Source organism: Cervus canadensis, chromosome X (genome assembly GCF_019320065.1).
Source record: "Cervus canadensis isolate Bull #8, Minnesota chromosome X, ASM1932006v1, whole genome shotgun sequence".
NCBI classification, from domain to species: Eukaryota; Metazoa; Chordata; class Mammalia; order Artiodactyla; family Cervidae; genus Cervus; species Cervus canadensis.
The window spans coordinates 77,744,610-77,755,761 of NC_057419.1; the positions used below are offsets into that span (position 1 = coordinate 77,744,610).

General features: G+C 38.3%; 1 protein-coding gene across 6 annotated transcripts in view; it reads right to left on the reverse strand.

The window, feature by feature from the left end:
• ZNF711 (zinc finger protein 711) overlaps window positions 1-1,414 on the reverse strand; it is a 28,578-nt gene extending 27,164 nt beyond the window's left edge. For 4 of the 6 annotated variants that reach the window (XM_043458939.1, XM_043458932.1, XM_043458935.1 and 1 more), the window contains exon 1: window positions 1,203-1,374. The gene's annotated coding sequence lies outside the window, so the exon portion shown is untranslated. Of the gene's footprint in view, window positions 1-487; window positions 1,174-1,202 lie in introns of those variants that run through there. The other 2 variants (XM_043458934.1, XM_043458936.1) reach the window with 2 other exon arrangements.
• Between the last annotated feature and the right edge of the window lie 9,738 nt (window positions 1,415-11,152).

Below are 11,152 nucleotides of genomic sequence, written 5' to 3' on the forward strand. Positions count from 1 at the left end.
GTGTGTTAAGGATTCAGTAGCCAATATAGCTAGGCTTCTCAGTATGCTGAAGAGTATATTTCACATCCTTATTGAGTGGAGATAACCACATCAAGTACTCTTCAAGAAAACATCTTTCCCTCAGTGTATGTGGAGCAGAAATCACAAAACAAAAATCAAAGCAAGACAAAAAACAAACAAGCAACACCCCCCCCCCCCAACACACACACACATTTTACTCTCACTCGTCTCCTCTAAACAGATTACTCAGGGCCTAGCTTCCCGATGATGTAAATAGGGTGAGGGGCAGGAGAAAAATCCTAAGGCGGTAGAACAAGAGAATGTGAAAGTAGTATAAGCAGAGATAGGAGACAAAGGAGCCCTGGCAAGTAGCTGTATTGCAGCTTTGGACGCAACCCTCTTCCCGCAGAAGTCTCCCTTTCCCACGATCACGCCAAGTTTCAATCATTCTGAGCAGAACGCACACACGTGCCCTCCCATACATTACCCGTCTCCCTGGATCTTCAACCAAATGAGAACCTTCGCAGTGGAAAAGCAGAAAGCGAAGAGACAAGAATACCCTTTCCCCTCCTCCCTCACTTGGTGCAGCAGTCGCCACCGATACTACCCACGCCGTGCTGCCCAACCCCTCACCATCTTGCTCCCTCTGCCCCGCTACACGGGAGACGGCGGCAGGGAACCAAAATGGTGGTGTTTTAGCGAAGGCGACAGTTGCCGCACACGGCCCCCACCCCCACCGCAGGCTCTGAAGGCTCCCTAGCCCCTAAAATGCCCGATTCGGTGCCACCCTCTCACAAACGCCGTCATCCCTCGCGCTTTCCAAGGTTACCAACCGCGGCTGGCGGGGACGGGGGCGGGAGCGAGATGGGGGAAGTGCAGCTGAGAGGAATGGGGGGGGGGTAGTGTCGCCGAGAGAAAATGCCAGGGGGCCGCCGCATTCTTCACCGTTTTGTTTTCCGCCATTTTCCCGTCACCCTAAAGCACCGACGGCCTCCACGACGGCTCTCGCTCCCGGGAGCTGTGGCCTCGGGGAAAAACAGGGCAGCCGAAGGAGAACTAATTCTCTCAATTCCCCCAGCCACCCGCTGCTGAGGAGAAACACTGTCTGCCCGAGGGGAGGGAACGCTTAGGGACTAGACGCCACTTCCATTGTTCCCGTCGCCCTACACTACGCGCTGGGTGTGAGCCTCTCCTCTACTCACCCGAGCGACACTGAGAGCAGCGGATCCAAGTCCCTGTACTCTCTCCTTAGGAGTCTCCTTACCTGCCGCCGCCGCCGCCGCCACTAGGATTCTGACCGCGCTCCGGATTTCTGCGGGGGGCGGCAGCTGTGGATCAGCGAGCTCCTCACATTCGGGTTTCCGAGGTTCCGCAGCTCGAGCCAATCACAAGCTACTCTGCGTCTGGGAGGCGCGCCGCCTAGCCCTCTTTTATACCGCGCCTGACTTGCTGAGGTTGCATTACGTCACGCTCCCCTTGCTGCAGGGTAGGGGGCCGCGGGGGGAGCGCGCACGCGCGCGCGGTCGATCGAGAAGCCCGCGCTGGGTTTCTGCCCGGAGACCCCGCGGACTAGCGAGTCGAGGCTGCGGCGCCGGGCGAGTCTCAGTGCGCAAGCCTGGATCTTGGCGCGACCCTGAGGTGTTTCCGCGGGGAGATGTTCTGTTTTCCAGGGTTTCTAAAGGAGAGGAAGAGGGGGAGGTGGGGAAATCAATATCCGAATGGCCATCCACTGAACCTCGCGTAGATGTTGAATAACGTTTAAAAAACAAACACACAGTCCTACACTCGAGGATTTGACCAGTTAGGCTGACCTGAGTGATAAGAGGTATGCTTCCCCGAAATGAAACCCTTATGTATTTTGCAGTTTCCCTCCTTCATTCTTTTTTATATTTCCTAGTGGTAGACAATTCGATCTAGAAAGTAAAGGGAAGAAAAGCATAGAAAGGAAGGGTAGACAAGGGACCAAAAGGAAGTGAATACCAAATATCTCTTGATTGTGTCACTTTCAGCTTGTGTCTGAACAAAATGGGAGAACAGTGAGAAATTAAGTGGTAACGGGTGGGTAAAAGAGTGATGCGATGTGACTAAAAGACTGCATTTGCAAAGGGCCTTATGTTCTGAAAATTTAGCTTTGGTGCTTTGAGCATTTGGAGTGAGTAACAGTGTTTAAGGCGGGAAAGGATACGATCCTTTAAAAAGAGAGAAAGGTAGCAATACATTTGCCTAAATAATTTGAATATTTTTACAAACAAAGCATGTTCTTTTTCTCAGTCAGCTAGATAATTTCTCCAGGTTTCTATAACCTAATATACAAATACAAGTTTTGAGAAACGTAAAGGAGACACAGTATGAAAGCCCTGGCATAGTATCTGGGCTATAGAAGACGGGGAGTCTACAAACTGTATACTTGCAGAGCCAAGTAATAAGTATTTTAGACTTTGAGGATTATAAGGTCTCTGTCAACTATTCAAGTCTGCAACTGTAGCCCCAAAACAGCCATAGACAGTATGTACACAAATGAGCATGGCTGTGTTCCCATTGAACTTTATTTATGGGCACTGACATTTGAATTTGGTCATTTTAAAGTGTCTTGAAAAATTATTATTCTTTGAATTTTTAAAAACTATTTAAAAATGTAAAAAACATTCTTAATCTAAATCCACTAAAAATACAGGCAGCCATCCAGATTTGCCCTGTGCACGGTAGTTTGCTGACCCCATAGGTGTTACTTGTTTACTTTTATTTTCCCTCCTAGATAAAGAAAGTTTGGTTTTTTCTTTTTTTATGAGTATATTCCTGTAGGTGACGTGTTTCTATATTGGGTTCCCCGGTAAATACTGTTTGAAAGGTCTTCTCCCAGTGACAATTCTAATAAGACATGGAAGAATCTGAGAAAGATGTGGGGGTTTTTACATCAACCTTTGTGAACAGTAACTTGTAGTAGATAATTTTTAAAACCTGAAGATCATTCTTGCACCTTCTTCTTTCTCCAAGTATCTCTTCCATCAAAATGTCCTGCGACTTCTACTTCCTTAATATCTGTGTAGTTCATCCTGTTTTTTTTTTTTTTTTTCCATTCCTAATCTCGTTACCTTGTTCAGGTTCACATCCCTTCTTACCTGGATTACTGTAACACCTTCTTAACTTGTTCATCTTTTCCATTTGCTCATCAAATCCTGAAATCAGGAATAACCAAATAAAAAAAAAATGCTTGAGATCAAGCCTCCCAACTCCATTTTTCACTTCAGTTGAGACCCTCAACAAATAGAACTCTGCAATAGCCTCCTAACTCATTTCAGAGATCGGCTACAAGTCTTGGCTAAAAGTCATATCTTTTACTATGTAGAATCTACATCACCACAGAGGTCACTTGCATAACAAAACAAACAAAACTGATATCTCGCTCCCCTGCTTAAACATTGCTGTAAAGTTCCCACTAGAAGTCAAGGATGCCATTCAAGCAAGGAGAGAAGGAAACCTGTAGGACTGCCAGCTGGGCAACAATGTGGAAGACCATCCAAGCTACGTCTTTTAGCTTTTTGGTCAATATTTATTTGAAGGGTAAATTAAATGCTATATTACAGATGGCTGTTTGTGCTATTATTTTAAATAAGTGCTGCTTTTATATTCATGCTTCAGCTTTTTGCTTTCACATTAACCAATAATATTTGTTAGGTACTATAAACACTTTGTAGCTTACTTTGTTTTATAACTTGCTCACTTCACTCCCTCTACTTTCTTTGGTAGCCATGACCAACTAATAGTGTTTTGCCATGGTACATTTAGAAACCACGCGTTGCTGTCTCTTCTTTCTCATGTGCTTCTGGAGTCACAGTTTGTCATCAGATATATTCCCTTTAACCTCAACTTGTTCTATGAAAACTCTTAGCCTTCTTGCTTTAACTGGCACCTGACCATCTCCCAAGGAAATAATCTAAAATAAATTAACATAAGCATATTCAGGATCATCTAGAAGACCACTTTGTAAATGAGCACTGTCATGCATCATCAACACTCACACTTGTATTTACAAGCACATCAATGCCAGACAGTATCACTTTAGTTGTTTCGGGTTGATATACAATGAACAAGTCAGACCTTGTAAACTATGTGGTCAGGTCCTATACCAGGTCCTGTATTATGTGGTACATAATACAATTTCTTGGTAGTCAGAATAAAGTGCTAGGGGAAGTGAGTCATCCCATAGCATACAATAAAATAAACTATGCTCCATATGCCATTGCAGAGTCATATTCATGTTATGAAATGTAATTTAGTTTCAGCAAAACAATCTAATGCATAACATTAAATTAATGCTGTTAATTTATTAGTTTTGTTGTTTATCATTTTGGTTTTATAATTGTATCAGCACTGTTAGCTTCAGAAATTTATTTATACAGAGCTCTACTATTATTTATGTTTAAGTAACATTATAATGGGGCTTCTCTGGTGGCTCAGTGGTAAAGGATCCACCTGCAATGCAGGAAACGAAGATTCAATCCCTGGGTCAGGAAGATCCCCTGGAGAAGGGAATGATAACCCACTCCAGTATTCTTGCCTGGGAAATCCCATGGAAAGAGGAGCCTGACAGGCCACAGTCCATCAGGTCAGTCAGTCCAAAAGAGTCAAACATGGCTTAGCGACTAAACAAAAACATTATAATAAAACCAGGTTAAATCAACGTTGACTACAAATATTTTCCTTTAGTCTATGATAAAAATTGCAAAGAGTCAGACACTACTGAGCACACGTGATAAAAATATACAAAATGATGCACAAAATCTCTAAATACTATGCTACAGAAAAAGTATCAAGACTTCTTGAGGGTAATAGCTAACTCCAGATTTGAGAGGAAATAAATAAGATGAAACTGTGTTATACTGTTGTGTCAGTGAGCAAGAAAGCCATCAAATACCAATGGGATCATGTCAAAAATACATGAGCATCAAATAATGATAGTAACTACATGATTGCTAAGTGATTTAAACACGTAGAATATGTAAAAACTCATGAGTTTATTAAGGATACTGAAAGAGAAATAGAGAGATCTCCCTCCCAACCCCCATCAAAGAAAACATCTCATTCGATACCATTTGAAGTAAATAAAACATCAACCCCTTACTCTGACAGTTAACAAAAGAAAGGAACTCAGTATTTGATTCTGCTTTTCCTATACAGACTATTTCAGTACAACCAAATAAGTCTAGGTTGATGAGGGAAAGTTCTTTTTCACAAGAAATATAACAGATATAGAATAAACATAGAAATAAATGTAGAAAATCACCATTTGACAACCTTTAGTGAAGTCACAGATCCAGGCAGTAATCATCAGTGGGTGAAATATTAGATGAAAGACTGGATGAAAAACTATAAATTAGTTCAGGTTGTCATCACCTGAACCCTCTAATCAGTTTCTCCCCATCCTGTTTGGCATTTGGTATTATCACTGTTTTTTTTAAAATAATTTTTATTTATTTATTTTTGGTTGTGCTGGGTCTTTGTTGCCGCGTGGGCTTTTCTTTAGTTGCCATGTGCAGGCTTCTCATTGTGGTGGCTTCTCTTGTTGTGGAGTATGTGCTCTGGAGCATGCAGCCTTCAGTAGTTGCAGCTCCTGGGCTCTATCTAGAGCACAGGCTCAATAGTTACGGCACACGGGCTTAACTGTGGTGCACGGACTTAGTTACTCCACAGCATGTGGGATCTTCCATAATCAGGGATCGAACCCATGTCTCCTGTATTGGCAGGTGGATTCTTTATCACTGAGCCACCAGGAAAGTCCATCATTGTTTTTTATTTCAGCTAGTCTAATAGATATGTAGTGATATCTCATTGCAGTGTTAATTTGCATTTGTCTGATAGCTAACATTGCTAAATATCTTTCATATGCTCATTTGCCATAATCTCTATGGTGAAGTGTCTTTTCAAGTTCTTTACCCATCTTTTCATGTGGTTGAGTTTCATATTTTTCAAAATATATATATTTGTGGATACAAGTCCTTTAACAGATATGTGATTTGCAGATATTTTCTATCCATTGTCACCTGGTCTTTTCTTTTTCTTTCCATGTCTTTGGCAGAGCAAAAATTTTTTAATTTGATAAAGTCCAATTTATCAATATTTTCTTGTATAGATTGTGCTTTAGTTTGGATTCTAAGAATTCTTTGCCTCGTTTCAGCTCACAAACATTTTCTCCTATGTTTTTTCCCAGAAGTTTCATTGTTTTGGACTTTACATTTATATCTATGATCTATTTTGGGTTAGTCTTTGGATAAAGTTTGAGATGTAAGTTGTTCATTTTTATGCATATTGACAACCAAAGAGTCCAACAACATTTGTTAAAAAGTCTATCCTTTCTTCAAAGAGATTTTGCACATTTGTAAAAATCAAATGGCCATATTTATGTAGGTTTATATTTGTCCTATTTATTAGGTGCCATAGATCTGTATCTTTTGCTTTACCAATACCATACTGATCTGATTACTTTGGCTTTTTTTAACATTTCCTAAAATTGGGTAGTGTAATTTTCCCAACTTTGGTTTTCTTTTTCAACACGGTATTAGCTAGTCTCCTTTCTTTTATTTTTTTATTTTCCTCCATTATTTTAACATTAACTTGTCTATATCTATAAAAAATTCTTCTGGGATTTTGATTGGTATTTTGTGAATATATAGGTCTCTGAGGGAAACCAACATCTTTATTGCATCGATTCTGCTAATTCATATAACTCAGTATGTTCATTTATTTACATCTTCTTGGGTTATTTCATCAGCATTTTGTATTTTTCAGAATTCAGCTTCTGTACATGTCTTGTTAGATATATACCCTATTAGATGTATACCTAAGTCCTTTGGAGGAACTGTTGTGTCTTTTTAAATTTGATTTCCAATTGTTCTTTGTATTTAACTCTAAACACTTTGATTATAATGTGACCAGACTTGGATTTTGGGGTTTTTTCCCGTTTGGGGTCCACTCAGCTTCTTTTTATTTGTATATTTATGTCAGATAATTGGTCACATTTGGAACATTTTCAGTCATTATTTCTTTGAATACTCTTTCAGCACCATCATTTTTTGTTGTCCTTTTGAGACTTTGATTATATAAAGTTGAGACACTTTGTGCTGTCCTACAGGTCCCTAAGGCTTCATTCATTTTTTTTCAATCTTTTTTCTTTTTGTTAAAATTGGATAATTTCTATTAGTCTAACTTCAAGTTCACTAACTCCTTCCTCTGTCATCTCTATTCTACTATTAAATCCAGAAACTGAAATTTTGTGGGTTTGTAATTGTTTTGGTTATCGTATTTTTCAGTTCAGTTCAGTTTTTCCATTCAAAAATTACCATTTGGTTCTTCTTTGTATATTATATTTCTTTGAGAGTGAAAGTATTAGTTGCTCAGTCATGTTAGACTCTTTGCAATCCCATGGACTATAGCCCACCAGTCTCCTCTGTCTATGGAATTATCCAGACAAAGATACTGGATTGGGTAGCCATTCCCTTCTCCAGGAGATCTTCCTGACCCAAGGATCAAACTCAGGTCTCCTGCATTGAAGGCAGATTCTTTACAGTCTGAGCCACCAGGGAAGCCCCATTCTATTTGTTTGCTGATGCTTTGTTTTAATATTTGATTCAGGAGTGTTATGATTGCTTATTTGAAAATTTTTGTTAAAGATCCTTCAAATACTAGATGATTCCAACATCTTCTTCATCTTATCAGTAGCACATGTTGATTTCCCGTGCAAATTGAGATATTCATGGATCTTCATATCCTGAATAATTTATGTCCTGTACATTTGAGTAATACTCCATTGATATTCTGTGTCTTATTTATATCCTATAGAATATTGACATTTTTGTTTTAACAAAGACTTGACTTGCTTAGATCAATGAAGAATGAAGAAAATGAGAGAAAGAAGAAAACAAATGGTGTTTTACCTTACTCTCTTTGAGCTTTAGGAATTCTCTTTCTCTCTCTCCAGCTAGAACTGGTGGATTTCTCATGGCTCTCTATCTCTGCATCCCCAGGTCTCACTTTTGAGTTTCAGGTTATAGCAACTGCAGGCCAGGGAATATGGGAGAGGGTAAAAATGAGTAAATTAATCACTGATTCACTGGTACTTTGAATTCTGATTTTCTTCCCTGGTCCTTCTGCTGTTGTTTACTTTTCAAAGTTTTCAAACAGCTTTCTGTGCAGTGTGTCCATATTTTGTATTTTAATACAGTAGGGGGTAAATGGAAAAATGTGTTGACTCCATCTTACCTGGAAGCAGAAGTTTGAAAAAAAAAGTTTAAATTGTTTGAAATTTGTTTAAAAAATCATTTTTAAAAAATTACAAAAAATGCATGGAATGCTTAACTGTGTTAATATCAAATGCTTTTGACAGACACTTTGACTATGATAATAGCTAGTAAGTGATGATTGGATTTAGCAGTATGAAAGTTATTGGTGGTCTTGACCAATCATATTTTGTGAGAGTGGTTAGGACCAAAGCCTGGTTAGAATGGGTTCAAGACAGAATTAGATGAAAAAAAGTAAATATAATGACTAGGGACAACTATTGGATTACTAAGTTAAGGCTTTAGCAACCTAAGGCATAGAAGCTTAGTATTAGTCATTCATTCAGTCAAGCAGTTATTTACACATTCATTCACCTATTTATTCAATAAAGATTTTGTACTAGGCACCTCCAGACACTGGCAATAGAGATATGTATAAGACAGCTTCTGCCCTCATGGAGCTTCCATGTTTATAAAGAACTAATATTTAAACCTAAGGAGGACTAACTCATATGGACCACTTACCATTTTAGAGACTAAGGGCAAAATTTTTAAACTCTGTGCCCCAGATTCCTCATTTGTAAAATGTAGATTTAAATAGTATTTTACCTCACAGAGTTGTGGAAATTGATGTGAAAACTGAAAGAGAGAATCCTTATAAATTGCAGTCCAATGCTTGATACACAGTTAGAACTCAATAAATATTAGCTATTTTTATTAATCTTATTAACATCTTACTAATAGAACAATTTGAATATGCCCTTACCCTACGTTCTCTGGGAATCAGAAATGACTTATTCAAAGCTAAATATCTGTGAATGGCCATACACTTGCTTAAACTTTATGCTTTACCAACAGTGTTCTAGTAAACGGTCTGGGGGAAGATAGAAACCTTGATTTATAGTATTACCTGATTTCCATGGTGTAAATACTCCTACCATGGGTAATTTTAAACTACCAATGTGACCTTATTGAATGCAGCTTTGAAAGAAATGTACTAAAGATGGCCTTAGTGAGTCAGTACATATAGCTCTAGCACACCATTGAAATTTTCCTGTCATATCTTGAATCCCTATATAGGAATCCATTTCACTTCAGACCAGATAAAATTTAGGCAACTTGTGATCATCAGTACCTATGGCTGATTCATGTTGAGGTTTGACAGAAAACAACACAGTTCTGTATAGCAATTATCCTTAAAATAAAAAATAAATAAATTAAAAAAATAAATAAAAATAAAATACTGTTTTCCATAATGTGACAACCACTTTGGAAAATACTTTGTCACTATCTACTAAAGCTGAACATATGAATACCCTGATAACTAGCAATTCTTCTCCTATGTATATACCCATCAGAAATGCATACCTAAGCACAACAATAACAGCAACAAAAGTATATCCAAGAACATTTATAGCAGCATTATTCAAAATAGCCCCAAACTGGAAACAAACCAAATGTCATCATCATTCATTCATTCATTTATTCATTCATATTCTTTGAGTGCCTACTATGTGCTTGATATCTTTTGGAGCTTACATTCTACTTGAGAGATACAGATAATAAACAAAACAAACTAACAAGCAAATACATACAATTTGTTGAAACTGCTAGGAAGGAAAAGGAGTGAGTGTTCAGGTAAATAAAGCCTCTCCAAGAAAGTGATATTTAGGCTGAGACTTAAAATTTGAGAAAATTTTAGTCAGAAGAAGAGTTGGGGAAAGAGCATCCCAGAGAGAACAAACATATGTGAAGGCCCTGAGACCAGAAAAATCTTTATACACCTAAAAAATTGAAACAAGGCCAATGTGGCTGGATCGTTGTAGGTGAGGGGGAGAGCAGTGGAAGATGAAATTGGAAGCATGCATATCTTAGATTGTTCAGGGCCCTATAATGAGTTCATATTTTATTTTATTCATAATGAGTAGTCATTGAAAGATTCTATTGATTGAGTTTTCTAAGTAATTTTGGTATTCTCCATCCATATTCCAGGCTATCATTCATCTCTCACTTGGATTACTGCAATAATTTCCTGACAGGTCTGCCCTCTTCCTTTGGTTTATCCTTTTCATGTTCACGAAAGAGATCTTTTTAAGATGCAAATCTAAGCATTCTGCTGTCCTATTAAAATCTTTCAATGTTTCCCCTTTTTTCTACAAGATGAGGTTCAACTCCTTAACCAGGCCTATAAAACCTAGTGCAAAACAACATCATGACTTTCATGAGCCTTAGGCACTTCTTCCTTCCTCCATAAAAATGTACTAAAACTTACATTTTCTGACTGAGTTGTTAGAAAGACTAATATAATTCAGGCTGGAATCATTATCATATATTCATTATTATTTCTCTTTTCTTCTGATTTTAAAATACAGGTAAAACATTTTCATGACCATTATAGGTATCATGGGCCCTAGGCGTGGTACCTGTTTTACTTAATGAGTATGTCACCCCTTTTCATATGATATAGCTCCAGGATAACTCTATAGTCATGCGGTGATTAATTTGAAAAGTATTTATTGAGTACCTACTATATGTCGGACATTGTTCTAGAAACTGGGAGTACATCAGTGAGAAAAATAAAAAGACAAAAAGCCATGACTTCATATTGCTTTCATTCTGTTGAGGAGGGAGAGGGACAAAAGGTAAACAAATGATTAAATAAAATGAGTAGTGTGATAGGCACTGTGATAGGCAGTGATGAAACAGGGAAGAAGGATGATAGTTTCAGGGATGATTTGCAATTTAAAATAGAATATTCAAGGAAAACCTTACTGATAATATTTATGCAAACACCTGAAAGAGATGAAGGAGTGAACTAGGTGGATATCTGAGAGAAAAATATTCCAAATAGAGGGAACAGTAAATGTAAAGATCCTGAG